Raw genomic sequence first — 16,885 nt, 5'->3', positions numbered from 1 at the left:
TATTCTCTGTGTTTAGTCTTTGCAAATGAATGTTAATTTCTATGTTCTGTATATCCGGTGTATACTAAGTGCTTATAAATCAAATACTAGATTCTGTTTAGTGAAGAACTGACACTAATCATATTGTCAAAAGAGTGAAAAACTAGATCACAATTTTATTACTCTCAGTTTTTTAGAAATATCCCTAATTTAAAGAATTACAGTGGGTTATACAATGCAATAATATACAGTCCAGATTTATGAGTTAAATTATACTACTCCTTCAAAGAGAGTTACAAATATTCCAGTTTGCCTATTATTTGGGTCAAGACTATGTCATAATCAATTATATGACTCGAACATCTTGGAAATTATATATTTTTAATGAAATATTTCATATAATAAGTAGTCATGATTGGACATATGTTATTTTAATGAAATGTTCTTTAGGAAAAAGAGGGGTTTTTAGTCATGAATATGAATAAAAATAGAAAGACATACTCATGGGATGCAGAACAATACCCCAATCCAAATTCTGTAAATCTGATTATTTTTTATTTCCTATAGTTATTTGTAATAGTAAATCTTTAGGTATGTTTATTTCTAAAAAGGTAAATAGTTTAAAATAAGATAAAATTAGCAGATATTGAATGGATTTAAAATGCTCAAGGGAGTTTTATTTTAGGCACACTGGTGAATTTATTTTAGGTGAATTTATAAGTAAGAGAACTGGCCCTGTTTTAAGGTAGAATTTTTCCAAAAGCAAAAAATAGAGACAAAAAAGAAGCAATGATTCATTATAGCAATTAATAAATTGAACATATTATATATTTTAAGACAAAAAGTTCTTTAACAAGTGAAATTAGAAGAAAAATATCAATAGCTAACATGTACTGATATATTGAACACTTGATCTCTGTTCCAGTCATTGTATATGTAATCATTTAGTCTTCACAACAACCCTCCTGGATCAGTACTTTTCTACCCCCATTTTGCAGGTAAGTAAACCGAGTCACAAAAACTCAGAAAAACTTGCTCAAGGTCACCCAACTAGTAAGTTGTGAAACTGGGGCTTTAACTTCGGTGCTCTGGCTTCAGAACCCCTATGATATCCCTAAAATTATAACAAGCATAAAAACAATACTTAAAACTATGAGGCCTGGTGTGATGGCTCACTACTGTAATCCCAGCACTTTGGGAGGCCAAAACAGATGGATCACTTGGTCAGGAGTTAGAGACCAGCCTGTGCAACATGGTCAAACCCTGTCTCTACAAAAAAAAATTAAAAATTAGCTGGGTGTGGCAGTGCATGCCTATAGTCCAAGCTACTTAGGAGACTGATGCAGGAGGATCGATTGAGCCTGAGAGGTCAAGGGTGCAGTGAACTGGGTTCGCACCACTGCACTCCAGCCTGGGCAATAGAGTCAGACCCTGCTCCCCAATCCCTTAAAAAATAAAATTAAATTAAAAACTACAGATACATTAAGTAAATTCATTAAAAGACAATAATGTCTATTATATCATTTATCATTTGCAAATGAGAAAAGGAAAGAAGGAGGATAAAGAGAAAAAATAAAGAAAGATAAGAAAAATATTTGAAATAGAGAAAAAATCATATGCTTGTCTGCCTAGGAAAACCTTTGGTGTACAGGTAACCTCAGTAACTGACAATCATTTTAAAATTTCTAATTATACCAGGGTGCCTACACATAGGCAAGAATATATCTTGTAGATGTAATATATTACATATGCATATACATATTTTATATGTAATACATTATACACATATGTGTATATCATATACATGCCATTACATGTGTATATTCATATTATTTATGCATATATCCACACTTGTGTAATAAATGTTCAATAAACATTTGTTGAACAAATTAATGCATATATACATATATACTTTTTGCAAGCTACACATGCACTATTGAAAATGATTATCTTAAATAAGGCCTTTTACTTTTCACCTTATACCTTGTAGTATTTTTTGCATTTTCCATCAGTATTTACAGTGGGGTATACAATGCAATAATATACAGTCCAGATTTAAACACCTTCCTAAGATTTAAACACCACAAAAATTTAACTCTTGGTCATCTCTTTTCTACAGCAAACTGCCTTACTTGCAATTCCCAGCCTCAGGTACTAAAGCCAGAAATCTGACAATCATCCTTCACAAGCTGACTCCTTATTTTTTCATGTCAACTGTAATTATCCAGAAAACAGGATTGTGGGGCTTTTTTGCTCTATACTTACTACATTAAAATATACATAAATATTAAGAAACATAATATTTATTGACTACTTTAAAAATAATGTTAGGAATCTAAGGCAAAACACACATGCATTGAAATTTACCTGAATTGCTTCAGAGCAGTACAATAAATAGGTTACCCAAAAGAATGGGGTTGTTTTCTTTTTGGTCAAAAGTCTCAGCTCATTAATTTCCAACTCTCCAATTTTAAAATAAATGAATGTAAAAGCAGAGGTGACAGCATCACCACATTTAGATGATAAATGCAAGTATCTGTATCTCTTACTTGTAAACCTGTGTTATATTCCATTAAATCGCTTTAATTTATTCTGTAGATCTGTCCTGCTAGCCATGTAGCCATAATTTAAATATTAAAACTAAAATCCTCTTAGAAGTAATCTTACTTCCTACTTTTCTTTTTGCCTTTCAGTAATTATTGTACCTGTGGGCAGGTGGTACAAAGGCTATGAAGTATTTTAATAGATTTTTTAGTTTCGTGATTATCTGATACAAAACTGAAGTGTTACCCTTCTTAAATGTAATCAAGTAAAAATTATAGTTTTGATTAGCCATTGAATAAGTCCAGAAACATAATCAGATACTTGCCCATTTTATCAACCTCTGATTTAGAGTCTTTATTGCAATTGAATGGCCTTATTCTACTAACAAATAAGATATTTGATTTAAGTAGGCAAGGAAAAGATAATTTTTTTTCCATGAAAAGTTTCCTTTTCTCTTATGCAAAGAGATAGACTAAAATCTTCCTAATGGTCTATTAAAACCATTAGGATTTGTTATAGAAGGTAAGATGACTTTCAGTAATCTGATGTAAGTTAGAATTTTTATTTTGTAACCTTCTTCTTAAATTGATCAAAAAGATTTCTTGAACTCTTGGAATATAAGACACCAGGAAAAAGAATCATGATCTCTACTCAGAAATGTTCATCTCACTTAAAAAATAGGATACAAATAAGAAAAAATAAAAAGTTAAGCTTTCTACTAAAGTATAAAATTGTGCCATGCAGACAATAAATCATCATTTTCTCTCTTTTTTGGGGGATCATTCTTGAGATTTTTAAAATCAGTTCCTCTGCTTTCTAATGTTGAATGTCTTTGGGGCTCATTTTTGCACACTCTTCTCTACAGCCTCCTTCAGTAATCTCATCCTTTCCCATAGCTACGAAACAGTACCACTTCTGGTGCTTCCCAAATCTATAGTTTTAATACAGACCTCAGACATGAGAGCCTGCTGTTATTTGGTGAATCTTCTTGGACATCTTCAATCTTCCTAAGATGTAAACACCAAAAAAATTTAACTCTTGATCATCTCTTTTCTACAGCAAACTGCTCTATCTGCAGACTTTCCAGCCACAGCTACTGAAGTCAGAAATCTGATCGTCATCCTTCACAAGCTGACATTTCTCCTTAACTCCTATATCTAATCCAACATGAAGGCCTATCATCTTCCAAAATATGGCCTGACTCCATCCACTTCTCTCTTTGCACTTGTAGCTTACCGAAGCTCCTAACATTTCCTTTTTTTTTGGCCCTACTTTCTCCTCCATTCCACTCTCCATGTAGCAGCTGAAATGACTGTTTTAAAGTAAAAATCTCTCAGGTGACTCCCTTAAAACCCTTCAAAGGCATCTCATTACAATTAAGATAAAATATGAGTACTATTTGATTCATATTCCTTGTGATCTTTATGTCTCAAATCATTTTTTTCACAAAACTTATTATAATTTGTTAATGCATTTTATATGAGTGGTCTTTATTTTTGGTTTAATTTTCCACTTTTCTGTTTATTTAATCATCCTCTAGTAGACTTTAAGCTCCATGTTTAAGAGAGCATGGCTCTTTATACACACAACCTCATTTAACACTCAAAATACCCTGATATGGTTTGGATCTGTGTCTCCACCCAAATCTCACGTTCAACGGTAATTCCCAATGTTGGAGGTGAGGCCTAATGGGACGTGATTGGATCATGGTTGGGGAGATCCTTCACAAATGGTTTAGCATCATCCCTTTGGTACTGTTCTTGTGACAGATTTCTCATGAGATCTGGTTGTTTAAAAGTGTGTGGCATCTTCCTCCCTTCATCTCCTTCTCAGATATGTGAAGTGCTGGCTCCCACTTTGCTTTCCACCCTGATTGTATGTTTCCTGAGGCTTTCACAGAAGCTGAACAGATCCCAGCATCATGTTTTCTGTACAGCCTGTAGGACCATGAATCAATTAAACCCTTTTTCTTTATAAATTACCCAGTTTCAAGTATTTCTTTATAGCAATGTCAGAATTGACTAATACAAATTCTATTTTATTTACTACCCAAGTTTTACAGATAAGGAAAGTATGACTCAGAGAAGATGAGTGAGTTTCCTGAGGACACACATCTAATATAATGAAAAACCAGATTTAAAAAGACCGTTTGGAAGCAGAGAGTTACATGGTTATTTGTGATGTTGTATCATCCCCTACAACCCACTCCTCATTGGAAATGTTCAGAAACCCAGTTATACAAGGGAACTCCCTCTTGTAAATTATTAACAAGCTAAAATCAACATAAAGAAAAGTCTTAAAAATGTAAAGTGTCAAACAAATTTTTAATAGTATGATTATGAGGGAGGTAGGATAAGAAACTGGTTGCTTCACTTTTTTAGGGGATATATTTTCATACACAGAAAATTTAAGCACTAAGAGCTTTCAAGAAAGACAGACCCAAATCCCAGTTCCTCCATTTCAGTTTCCTAATACGTAAATGGCTTTAAAATTTAAAAAATAAATTAGGTAATATGTATGAAGCAGTTTGCATAGTCTTACACTAAAATATTAACATTGTTGTATTAATTAGTCTTTTTTTTTCAGCACACTGCACAATCATCTCTTAGGAGAAGAGAAGTAGCACAATAGAAAGTGTTCTCTGTTTTAAGTCAGGGGGTGCTTATGGTCAGGTAGCAGTGAACATGGTATAACTGCAGTTATGCAAGATGGAACCTCCCAAGGGATTTGGGATGACCCTCCAATTTTCTTCACTTCAGAATTCCCTCCATAATCTATGGGGAACTTTACAAATGAGTTTACTTCATAGATTTTTTTCAAGCCCTGACCTTACCACAATTGTAATTATAGACATCCTTTCTATTCTATTCAATATGCTTGATTCTCTAGTGTCTTTCAAGGACTGGTTCATGCCTTGCTTTTTCCAGCCCTCCTCAGGGACTGTTGTTCTGATACCTAGGTCTTTGATTCTCCTTTGTGGAGGCTGTTCTCCAGGGCTACCTGCTTGGACTGAGACATAACATCTGAGGGAACACAGTATTTGGTTCCCTGTTGCTCTACTCTGTGGTCCTGCTGAGAAAGTCTCCTCCAGTGTAGTGAACATGTTAACAATCAGCAGTTGTCCGAAATCATGTTTTTGGAAACTGTGCTTTGCTGCTTATGCTCCAGGCCACTTCCCACTTCTCTAACCATAAAACAAGAGGTAGGTCCTAATGTCCACCTGTGCACCATATGTGGATGTCGTAACAAGATCCTGTTCAATCCCTTTATTCCATAATACAATGTTGTTATTAACTTCTTTGCTAATTAACCCTTATTAAAGGGTTAAAATTCAGAAGACCCAAGGCATACACAATGGATACTTACAGAAAAAAAAAATGCTTACGGGTAGGAAGAACTTCTAATATCCCTCCAGAATATAGCTAACATATTCAAAAGTAGTTAATTAACGCCAGAGGGTTTTTTTTAAAAACCACAGGGAAACTGTCATTTCTTTAGAACTGATGTTAAGATTAACTAATTAGGAACTGTAGTTATTAAAAATACTTTGGAAAATAATTTTTAAATGCTCATTTGTGTTACTGGCTGTGGGGGGAAATCAAGAAAGGGAATCAAACTCTGGAGCCCTCCCAATTTCTCTGCAACTGGTATTTTCTCATTTCTGGTGACACTGGTCTCACTCCCAAATGCCAACCCTTTCCTTTGTGATGCGTAATCACCACCCAACAGGGATACTTCTCCAACCTGTTGTCTGTATTCATTATGCTTTACTACCCCTGTCACATATCTATCCTCCCCTGGTCAGACCACCTCTTGTGGACCACTCTTGCCTACTCCTTTGCACTAATTCCTCTAGAGTCCTCTTCCTATGTCTAGTGTCACAGGGCACAGAATGGGCTCTGGGCTTAGAGACTCCTCACTCATGAACTTCCACCATGTCCTTTTCCAACATACCCATGTACATTCACTTCAAAGGTAGATGCTGCCAGGTTAGCAACTTGCTTTCTTCTTTGTAACTATTTGTGAAAACAAACGAGTAAGTGACAAGTAAGACTTACGGAGAAAGGAGGATGGAACCTGTAAGTCCATTATCCCTCTCTCTTGATGTTCAAAAATATATTAAAGCAAGTCAATGAACTGGCAAGGGTATGGTCAAAGCAAGAATATAACTAAGAACAACAGGTCCCCTGAGAGATAACTTAATTTTAAGGGCAGAAAGAGTTTGGAAGCATGAGTATGCATTTTTATCAAAGCAATGGGTAATATGAGAGTACTGGTCTCACTCATAGATTTGAAAATTATATTATTACTGCATAATTAAATTTGGTAATGTGAGTGTACTTTATAGATTACAGCAGGGTGGGGGCTCTGAATTGAAAGAGCTTCTACCACTCATGAAGCTATTGTTGCTAGGACAATTCAACCAAGATCCATGACTAGAAGGAATATGGAGCCATCAGTGGTAAATGTCTTGATCCATTGATGATGGCAAATGGGGACTCAGAAAGAGTGGTCATGAAGGTGTTCACCTTTAGAGGGGACATCAATTTCTGTTCCCCCAGGGGGAAGCAGCTGAGAGCAATAGTGGACATGGTTCATGAACATGTATACACTCTCCTGGGGTGTGTCAGAGACATTTAAGAGAGAAACTCCCGGAAATACTAAAAACTTTTTCTAGTAAGGTGGATAGAAGACCAAAATCCTTATAATTTATGATAATAACGTAAAGTGTGTGTGTGTTATGTATGAGCTGGTAAAATTTCCTTATACCTTTACTCTTTTCTCAAACTCAAACTCCTGACCTCAGGTGATCCATCTGCCTCAGCCTCCCAAAGTGCTGGGATTACAGGTGTGAGCCATCACGCCTTAGTCTCTTCTAAGAACACTTGATACTATTGCCCTGGTATGGGAGAAACCATTAGTTGCTGATTATGTTTAACAATAATTGAATTTTTATTGAGTATATGGTTTCCCCAAATAGGTATTACATTTTTCAGTCTTCCTTGCACGTATATATGGCCATCTAATTAACTTCTGACCACATGAGATATAACCAGAATTTTTATGTAGGAAATGACCAAAAGTTTTCAGGAACGTACCCTGAGACGGCTGACATATGCCCTTGTTTCTTCTTCACTATGCCTTCCTCCATCCTCCCGCTATGCCACTATCTCAGACAATGAGGATGACGGCCATGCCTGGAGACAGCAGAGCACTGAGGCAAGAAGGTTGTGTTCATGGAGCAGAGAGTCATCATACCAGCCTGGAAAACAAGAGATGGCAGTTTCAGATATTTTCATATATCTGTCACCTGGACTGGGATGGGTAGAAAAACTGGGGGCTGAATGGGCATTGCTTTGCGACCTTTTCATGAAAGGCGACTTAACCAAATTGTCTTCTGGCTTTTCTTTTCTATTCTGCTAATTACTCCTTCTGCTTCATCTTAAAAGGTCTACTTTCCTCAGCTTTCTGGCCCCTCCCCAAGGATGCCCATTTGATCCTATGCATTTGACTTCTTCCTCTACTCTCTCCCCAGGTAAATTATCTCTGAAGGCTGCAAAGTGACCAAGCTCTGCCTTGAATGACATTAAACACTTTTGCAACATAATTCCAAGCTTTTCTTCCTCCTCTCTTCCCAGAAATCCAACAACACTTTGGAGTAAAAATATACATTGAAATTCCCCAGCTTTACTTAGGCTCCACTTTCTGAAATAACCTGTTTCTCCTTTCAGTCACATTGACCATGTGTGCCCAGTGTTCAACACAATCAGTCCTCAGTGAATATTAGTTTCAAGATAGAAATGAAATTCTTGTCTTTTTGTCTTTGTGAGAATATTCAGGATTCCCAGGAAGAACTAAGCAGCACCTCTTCCTGCCTTCATAGTAATTCCTGGTACTTGAATTTACTGTAACACATATAACATTGGATTAGACTTGGTTGCCTGACAGTCTGTCCCTTGTCCCTTGTCCTTTGAGCAAAGATTAAAAATAGCCATCCTAGGGATCAAATCATGCTGCTGACTGGTTTGGTTATCACAATAGCACCAAACATTAAATTGGAGGAATCTGACTAGTCTTCCTTTTCATATATTCACAAATAAATTCCTGCCCCAACCTCCACTTCCCAGACCCTTAGAGAACAAAGACCACCTTAGTAATCACAGTCCCTATAAATGGGCATTCAATAAGTGCCAAGGGGAAATGAGATAAAATCTTCTTTGCTATTTCTATCCTATCTAGGGCCTAAGCTTAAAAAAAAAAAAAAAGAAAGAATAAAAGGAAGAAAAGAATAAAAGGGGAGAGTGATATAGTGTTCCTGAAGTATTTGCATTTTAACAGATTTCAACACTGCAAAACCTTCAATACTTCATCAACATAAGTATTTAAGAATAGAGCTCTTTTATGATACACCACAACTAGATACAGGTTGAGTATCCCTCATATGAAATGCTAGGGACCAGAAGTGTTTTGGATTTTGGATTTTTTCAGATTTTGAAATATTAGCAAATACATAATATTTTATGTACACCTTACACACATAGCTTTGAAGGAAGTTTTATACATTTTTAATAGTTGTGTGCATGCCACAATGTTTGTGTACAGTGAACCATCAAAAAGCAAAGGTGTCACTATTTCCCACCCATGTGAACCATCTGTGGTTGTTTGTCATCACCATCTTTTCTAACTCTGAATTTATATGCTACCAATAAGCAATCATTTTCTTATGCTTACCCACACACCCATATTTAACAGTAAAAAAAAAATGACACACCACTAATACAGTAGAAAGAAAATGAGTTCAGGAAAACTAAGCAGCACCACAGCATCACTACAATACCTGCATCAGCTGCTAGATAACAGCAAAAACAAACTGCAGGCATTCAGTTTCCACCCATGATGCTGTGTTTCAATTTAAAAGGTTATTGTACATTTTTAATTTTTATTATTTTTTAGGTGAGAAGAAACATCAGAGGCAATTGAGGAACCAGGAAGTGAGTCTTTTAATTTTTATTATTTTTTTAGGTGAAAAGAAACATCAGAGGCAGTTGAGGAACCAGGAAGTGAGTCTTCTAAGGATGAGGAGGTGTTCTGCTGGATGGTTTTTTAAAATATTTTAATATGTGTTCTCCAGAGGCATCTGCTTCATTTGCAATAATTTTTGTCTTAGAAGTCTCTCTTTGATTTTATAAACTGGCATGATTTCTGGTTCTGTTATAAATTCATTCTGTTCTAGTCCTTTAATAAGACCATCACACATTTGCACCATGTCATCTGTAGGCACTTTCTCTGCAGTGAAAATATCTTAATCACTATTACAGTATCATGATTACCTTGATTTAAAACCGTTTCAGCTATTTCACCATCGGTCAATAAAAAAAACAACTGGAGCCTCCTTATCCATGTTAAAAACATTTTTTATATCCATTTCTTCCAGCTTACTGAGAGACTCTGAAGGCATATTTTTTGCATATGTAAGGAGATTTGACTTTTTTTTTTTACTTGAGACGTATGAAATCCTTCAAAGTCACCACCTTATTCATCAACCTCACAGAATATAGTTCACAGTCCAGAGGTTGTGCCAGGCATGCACAACTGTGTCTTCAGTCACTGTGTTCCAAGCATCAGCAATAGCATTAACAGCATCCTTCATGCTAAATTCCTTGTGAAAATTTCCACACACACACCTCTGCTCACAGCTATTAGCATGCTGTTCAAGAAAGTATTTTCAGGCTGGGAGCATTGGCTCACACTTGTGATCCCAAGACTTTGGAAGGCCGAGCTGGCTGGATCGCCTGAAGTCAGGAGTTTTGAGACCAGCCTGGCCAACATGGTGAAACCTCATCTTTATCAAAAATACAAAATATTAGCCAGATATGGTGGCATGTGCCTGTAGTCCCTACTACTTGGGAGGCTGAGGCAGGAGAATTGCTTGAACCCAGAAGGCGGAGGTTACAGTGAGCCACAATCACGCCATTGCACTCTAGCCTGGACAACAAGAGCAGAACTCTGTCTCAAAAAAAAGAAAAAAAGTATTTTTATATTTACTCTTCATTGATCTAAGGATGTCCTGGCAATAGCGCTAAATCAACAAAGTCACATTTGGGTGAAAGTATGTGGTATAAATATTATTTTTGATGAGAATTTCAGCTGGATCATGGTACACAGTTGTCAAAGAATAACAAAATCTTGCAGCCATCATCTAGTCCAGCTTCCTTGCAGTGAGCACAAGCTACTGGTACAAAATATTTGTGAAACCAATCAGAAAAGACATCCTGTGACCTGCCTTTTTGTTGGCCTAACAATGGACTGGTAAGAAATTCCTTTCTGGAAAACAGTGAGGACACAAGCTTTTGCCTGTCACAGCAAGTTTACACTTGTGTGTGCCTGCTGCATTAGCACATCCCAGCACAGTTATTCTGTCCTTGGCATCCTTAACTCCTTTAAGGGCTGTGTCACCTGCTGTAGTCCACGTCTTTTCTGGGATGATCATGCCAAAACTGCGATGAACTGAAAATTGAAGGGAACTATGTATTACAGAATGTTAAAGGAACAAGTCAGTAATAAGACTTGTTCCAGTGTCAGATTTTCATCAGCAATGACCTTGGCAAACTCATCAATGAATTTCCCTTCTGCTATGTGATCAGCAGATGCTTTATTACCACAAATATTTTAAAATGTAATGGCGTGTCTTTAGTTAAGTTTCTGCAACCAGCCTGTTGAATATTCACAGTTCCCTTCAATTTTCAGTGCATCATGATAGATCCTCACTTGTTTCATGATAATTATACCATTCAGCTGCATGTGTTCACTGCTATGCTGATTTATCTCTGTACATTTGAGATCTTCACTTTTAACATTATGCAGTGTATTTCTACTTTTCATGGATTTCTCCTTCACTTGTGGCATCATATCTACACTCAAAAAGTTTTGAATTTTGGAGCATTTCAGATTTCAGATTTTCAAATTAGGTATGCACAAACAAATCAGGTATGCTCAACCTGTACTGAAATAGTCCCAGTGTTCCCTGAGATTTTCATTGTACCTTGACAATACCAGAACAGAATGTGGGAGAACAGGGAGCAGGATTTGATTCTGTCCAGTTTTGTAGAAGGAATAACAATCGCTACTGTATGCCCAGTAAGCAATGGAAACTCTTACTCAAATCATCACCTTCATCTTTCTTTATTCTTTAAAATGGTCACAGGGGTGCTCAGAGGTGTCTCAAAACACAAAATTACTTTTGCTAGCCTTTTTTTTTTCCTGTCTTCACAATCTGTTCCCATGCTAGCCTTTTTAACATTACCATAGAAGATGAGCTTCCTTCCAGCATACATTTGAAAGTGGGGAATTTTATGTAACCCAAATAAACTTGGTGTATCTCATTATATTTAAAAAAGGAGAAAAAAAGAAAGACATACCATCTAGGAACATGAATACATTTTTACAATTGCTTTGAGATTCAGAGCGTGCATTTTTTAATACTTAATATCTTAAGTTGTTTTCTTCATTTCCACAGAAATAACTCTGCAAGTTCAGAGTTTATTTTTTAAACTACTTTTTTTGTAAATCAGTGGGATAAAATTACCATATCCTTCAGCAATATAAAAGAGTTTCATGGTTTAGCACTTGAAAAACAACTCCCATCAATCACTAGCAGTAACCGAGGCACTTCATATACCAAACAACTTAAGCTGAAATTGAAACACCATTGATTGGTGACAAAACAATTTTTGCCTTGTTAGTTTCTGGCATGTCTTCTCATCAATAGGTGTTAAGTCTACAGTAAAGTCCATCTTTGGCCCTATTTAAAATAATTCTAGGGCCTAAGAGGTAGGTGATGAAAAAATCCTGTACACTTATTAAAAACCTATAACTATGGCTGGGCACAGTGACTCATGCCTGTAATTCCAGCACTTTAGGAGGCCAAGACAGGTAGATCACTTGAGCCAGGAGTTTGAGATCATAGTGAAACTCTGACTCTACGAAAACAACAAAAATTAGCTGGGCATGGTGGCATGTGCCTGTAGTCCTACCTACTCAGGAGGCTGAGGCAAAAGAATCACTTAGCCCAGGAGGTGGAGGCTGCAGTGAGTCATGATCATGCCACTGCACTCCAGCCTGGGTGACATACTAAAAAAAAAGTTTAACTGTAAATGTTTTTCTGCAAATACTGCCTGAGGAAAACTCTTAAAGATCATGATGATCTTTCTATCACTTTCACAAGAACTATTTAGTGATTTTATTAAATATAAGTTCAATCTGCTAAGTAATAAAAGCACATGTTGAAAGGAATACAGTTGTTTATTCCTGGCAATTTGGCACTATATTAACATCCAACCCAGTTATCCATGAACCCCAAAAAGAGAAAATTCTTCTGTAATTGGATACTACTTTCTACCAAAGTGTTTATTTCTGTCCAGCAGTTAGAAACAAAGTTATCTTTGCAGGGAAATGTTGCTGAGACAGTTTTCTAGAACTTTATTGTCAGCAGATACCAATCTTTAGTGTAATAAAAACTGAACTCTATAGGAACAAATTTAATTTTTAATCCATATATGTATATATGTATTGTTAATATATATTTGAAAGGAATAAAATAAATCATATTTTAAGTATTTTTCTCAAGTTAATAAATATATATTTTTTCATTTCTTCAAATGGGAGAATAGCCAAGTTTACAGTCAACATCACTAGAGGAAAACCAAGAAAGAGAAAGAAGAGGGCTAAACAGAAGATTTGCTATTAGTTTATTCACTCAATCAACAAATATTTATTAAGCATCTTCTCTGTGCCAGGATATGTGCTGGATGCTGACACATGGTGGTGTCTAAAACTTACAGTCTAAGGAATCGTTTGTGATTCCAGGAAGTTAAATAGTAACTTAAGAAGGCCATTCCCCATATCTCCTCTAAGGTCTAAAAAGAACGATTCTTATACACGTGAAATAAGTCCCACTTCCTCTCTCTTTGCAAACTATTTTTTATTATATATTTACCCATCCTTTTCCAACAAAAAAAGTGAATCACAGAGGTACATTACATTGAAACCATGGTCAAAGTGAAGCATTTCTTGTTCATAGTATTTTTTTAACTAGATTTTGTAATAAATTAAAGAGCTGGTGTTAAAGATTGAACAGTTTATTAATATGAACCCCCATTAGTATATATTAAATATTATTTATTAGAATATTAATAATTTATTAGTGCTTAAATTAATAATCAAATCACTTTACACAATTAAGTCTAACTAATGCAGAGAAATTTCAGAGGGAGGATTTACTAAAATCCTCTTTTTTTAAAAATTAAGGAAACAGCATGACTCCAGGTTGTTACACTGCCCTTAAGCACAGCTCAATTATTGGGCAGAGAGGGAGTTTTGTATAAAAGCATTTTCACTGTTTGGGCACAAGGATTGTTGAGGCACAGGAACCAAAGTGCTTTCAGGGCAATCATGTGTTAAGATGAGAAATTGAAGGGTTCCTTGAGTGGCTGTTAGTTCGGAAGAAGCCCTCACTGGCACTTCTAACGTTCCTTCCTTTCTCTGTACCCAAGAGTTAAAAACTGTTACACTAAACTCCAAACTCCTTGAGGACAGGAATGGTTTCTCATTCATATCTGCATGCTGGTGGCCATAAACTATATCTGACAGCATGATTAACTGTCAGATAGACAAATAATTTCTTCAACAAATCCCAGGCTTTCTTGTTTATTAAAACAGTTTTTGAGTGCCCACTGTGTATCAGATACTTTGACAGTTAAAGTGTTATAAAATGAAAGAGAGCTGCAATTATCTGTTTCTGCAACTAAAAAATGGGAACTCTATGAATATCTTCTAGGGCTATGAGGAATACATGAGATAAAGATACCTTAGTGTAGTGCCTACATATAGGAACCACTCTAAAATTTTAGTTATCATGATGTCTCAGGGTGTTGTATCACAGATGAAAATTATAGATTTTTTCTCTTTCTGATGACAGAGGTGGGAGAAATGTTGCTTACTTCATCTGCCATTTTTCTAGGTATATCCTTTGGATTATCCTGGGGAGTAGAGCTGGGATTAGGAGAATGCAAGAAGAGAACTAGGACCCCAAAAGTAAGGAAGAACCCGTTCCTAAGGTTCTATAAGTGTAACTCTGCACCTCTATGATATGGAGAAGGAGCACCTCCTTAAATTTTATACTCTAGTTGCCTCCTTGACTTCCAACCCTATTGGAGAATCTTTCTTATGTGGATGAGTCACCTTAGAACTACTGAGAGTACATTTCTTCAGGAGTGTGGGAAACTATCCCCGATGTGTGAAAGAAGTGTAATAAGACCATTTGTGTTTTGAGCATTGAGGAGAAAACTGCTTATAATGGGTTAAAGAGTGGCCCCTCAATATTTGTGTCACCTGAAATTCGCAAATGTGGCTTTATTTGGAAATAAGGTCTTTGCAGATGTAATTAAATTAAGATGAAGTCAACATGGATTAGGGTGGGCCCTAAATCTAATATGATTAGAGAGAAAATTTGGACACAGAGACAGATACACAGGGAAAAGGCCATGTGAAGAAAGGGTTAGAGACTGGAGCAATGCATCTGCAAGGCAATGAACACCAAAAATAGCCAACCACCACCAAAGGCTTGAAGAAGCAAGAAATAATTCTTTCCTAGAGCCTGTAAAGGGAACATGGCCCTGCTGACACTTTAATTTTTTGATTTCCAACCTCCAAAACTGTGAAATAATGAATTTCTATTGTTCTAAGCCACCTACTTTGTGCTATGTTATTATGGTAACCCTGGAAAACTAACACACTCTTTAGCCACTAGATGTGAATCCCTAGTGAGAGAAGAGAGTGGTCTGGATCTGTGAAGTGTAGGACAGAAACAACAACAACTTAGCGTTTATGGGGCCTCATATTTCCCTGGGAGGAAGCTATGCATGCAAATGGAAAGACGAGTACTAAGATCTGAAACCCTGGGAGCCCACAGTAAGACAGCTGTGATGGAACTTAGCACTGATCTGGCTAAGTTAAGTCCAAAGATGCATGAATTCCCTGGTAGAATCTTGTCATCAATGTCAAGAGCATGAAAGAGCATCTTCTGACAGCTCAAAAGGGCCTGTTGCTCATCAGAAACAAGTACCAGCAAGGACCTATGGAAACAGCAAGTGTCTCCCTATATGAGTATGAAGCTGGACTGACCACTCTCCCTTCCTTAGGCTAACTATACTCTTGGAGGTTCTAGACAGTTTGAAGATGGATCCTAATTGTACTTTGGTTCTAGTCTCCAAGACAGACTTGAAGTGTGAAAAGGAGGAAGCACAGAAGGCTTTATGGAGAAATGAAACTCACATTGAAATAGGAGTTAGCCAAAAGATGAATGGCTGGAGAAGCATTTCAGGAGGAAATACTGACAAAAGTGAGGGCCTAAACTTGGAAGAAAGATTGTACATTGGACTTCTAAAAAGAATTGAGAAAAACCAGAGCAGAGACTGAAGTGTAGGAGTTTCAAAATATATGATGAGAAGTAAATGGCCTATGTGGCCAGCTAGGGAAGTGGTGGAGTTGGTAGAGATGAAACAAAAATATTGAATCCTAAAACCAGGGCCACAATGGAGGTAACTGAAACTCCAAACACATTTCCAAATCTAAATGGTTTTTGCTTCATTAGTACTATTGTACCACCCTCCAATTGCATTGTGGGTTAAATGGGTATTATTGGGCTAGCCTAGGAATTATAATACATATATTATATATTTTTAGTAATGTTTCTATAGATTATGATCCTCACAAATTCCAACCAACCAACTTACAAAGAAGCTCCACCTATTTTTAAAAGGTGAGCTAGTTAAACTAGTTACCTGCCACATCCTGAAATGGCCTTGAACCTAGAGAGGCGTTGCAATTAGGTATAAATTATCCTCTGCTACCTTTGCATTCTGAATTGCTGAGGAACAAATTCATCACTTTTCTTTAATATTCACATGCTCTTTTTCATTGAGATAATCAGAAATGCCACAATCAATCCTGATAAAACTGATCTGGAGACCAGAACCAAAATAGAATTAGAAACACTCTCTTACCCTCACCCCATCACAAAGCTGTAATAGTGCTGGGCAGGAACTAGATAGACAACGCTTTGCAACTCCTTGACCATGAATTAGTGATCCTTGGAAAACTCCAGGGACAACTATATTTTTATAGGAAAAACCTACCCTTTCAGTTTTAGTATAAAGAAACTACAAGCCTGTATGACTAGATTCACCAATAAAAAGCAATGGAAATCGAATAAGGCTGAGAGTGGCCTTCCTGGAATTCTCTCCCTGTCCATGAATTAAATCCTCATAGAGGTGAGACTCTCCTCACCACACAGCCCCAGGGA

General features: G+C 36.5%; 1 long non-coding RNA gene across 1 annotated transcript in view; it reads right to left on the bottom strand.

Moving 5' to 3' along the window:
• Positions 1-16,885, bottom strand: part of LOC141584616 (uncharacterized) — a 572,621-nt gene that overhangs the window by 423,367 nt on the left and 132,369 nt on the right. The window contains exon 4 of the long non-coding RNA XR_012517775.1: positions 7,623-7,786. This is a non-coding gene — a long non-coding RNA (uncharacterized LOC141584616). The remainder of the gene's footprint in view (positions 1-7,622; positions 7,787-16,885) is intronic.

Source organism: Saimiri boliviensis, chromosome 5, assembly GCF_048565385.1.
Source record: "Saimiri boliviensis isolate mSaiBol1 chromosome 5, mSaiBol1.pri, whole genome shotgun sequence".
Classification (NCBI taxonomy): domain Eukaryota; kingdom Metazoa; phylum Chordata; class Mammalia; order Primates; family Cebidae; genus Saimiri; species Saimiri boliviensis.
This window is presented reverse-complemented; position numbering and strand designations above follow the sequence as displayed.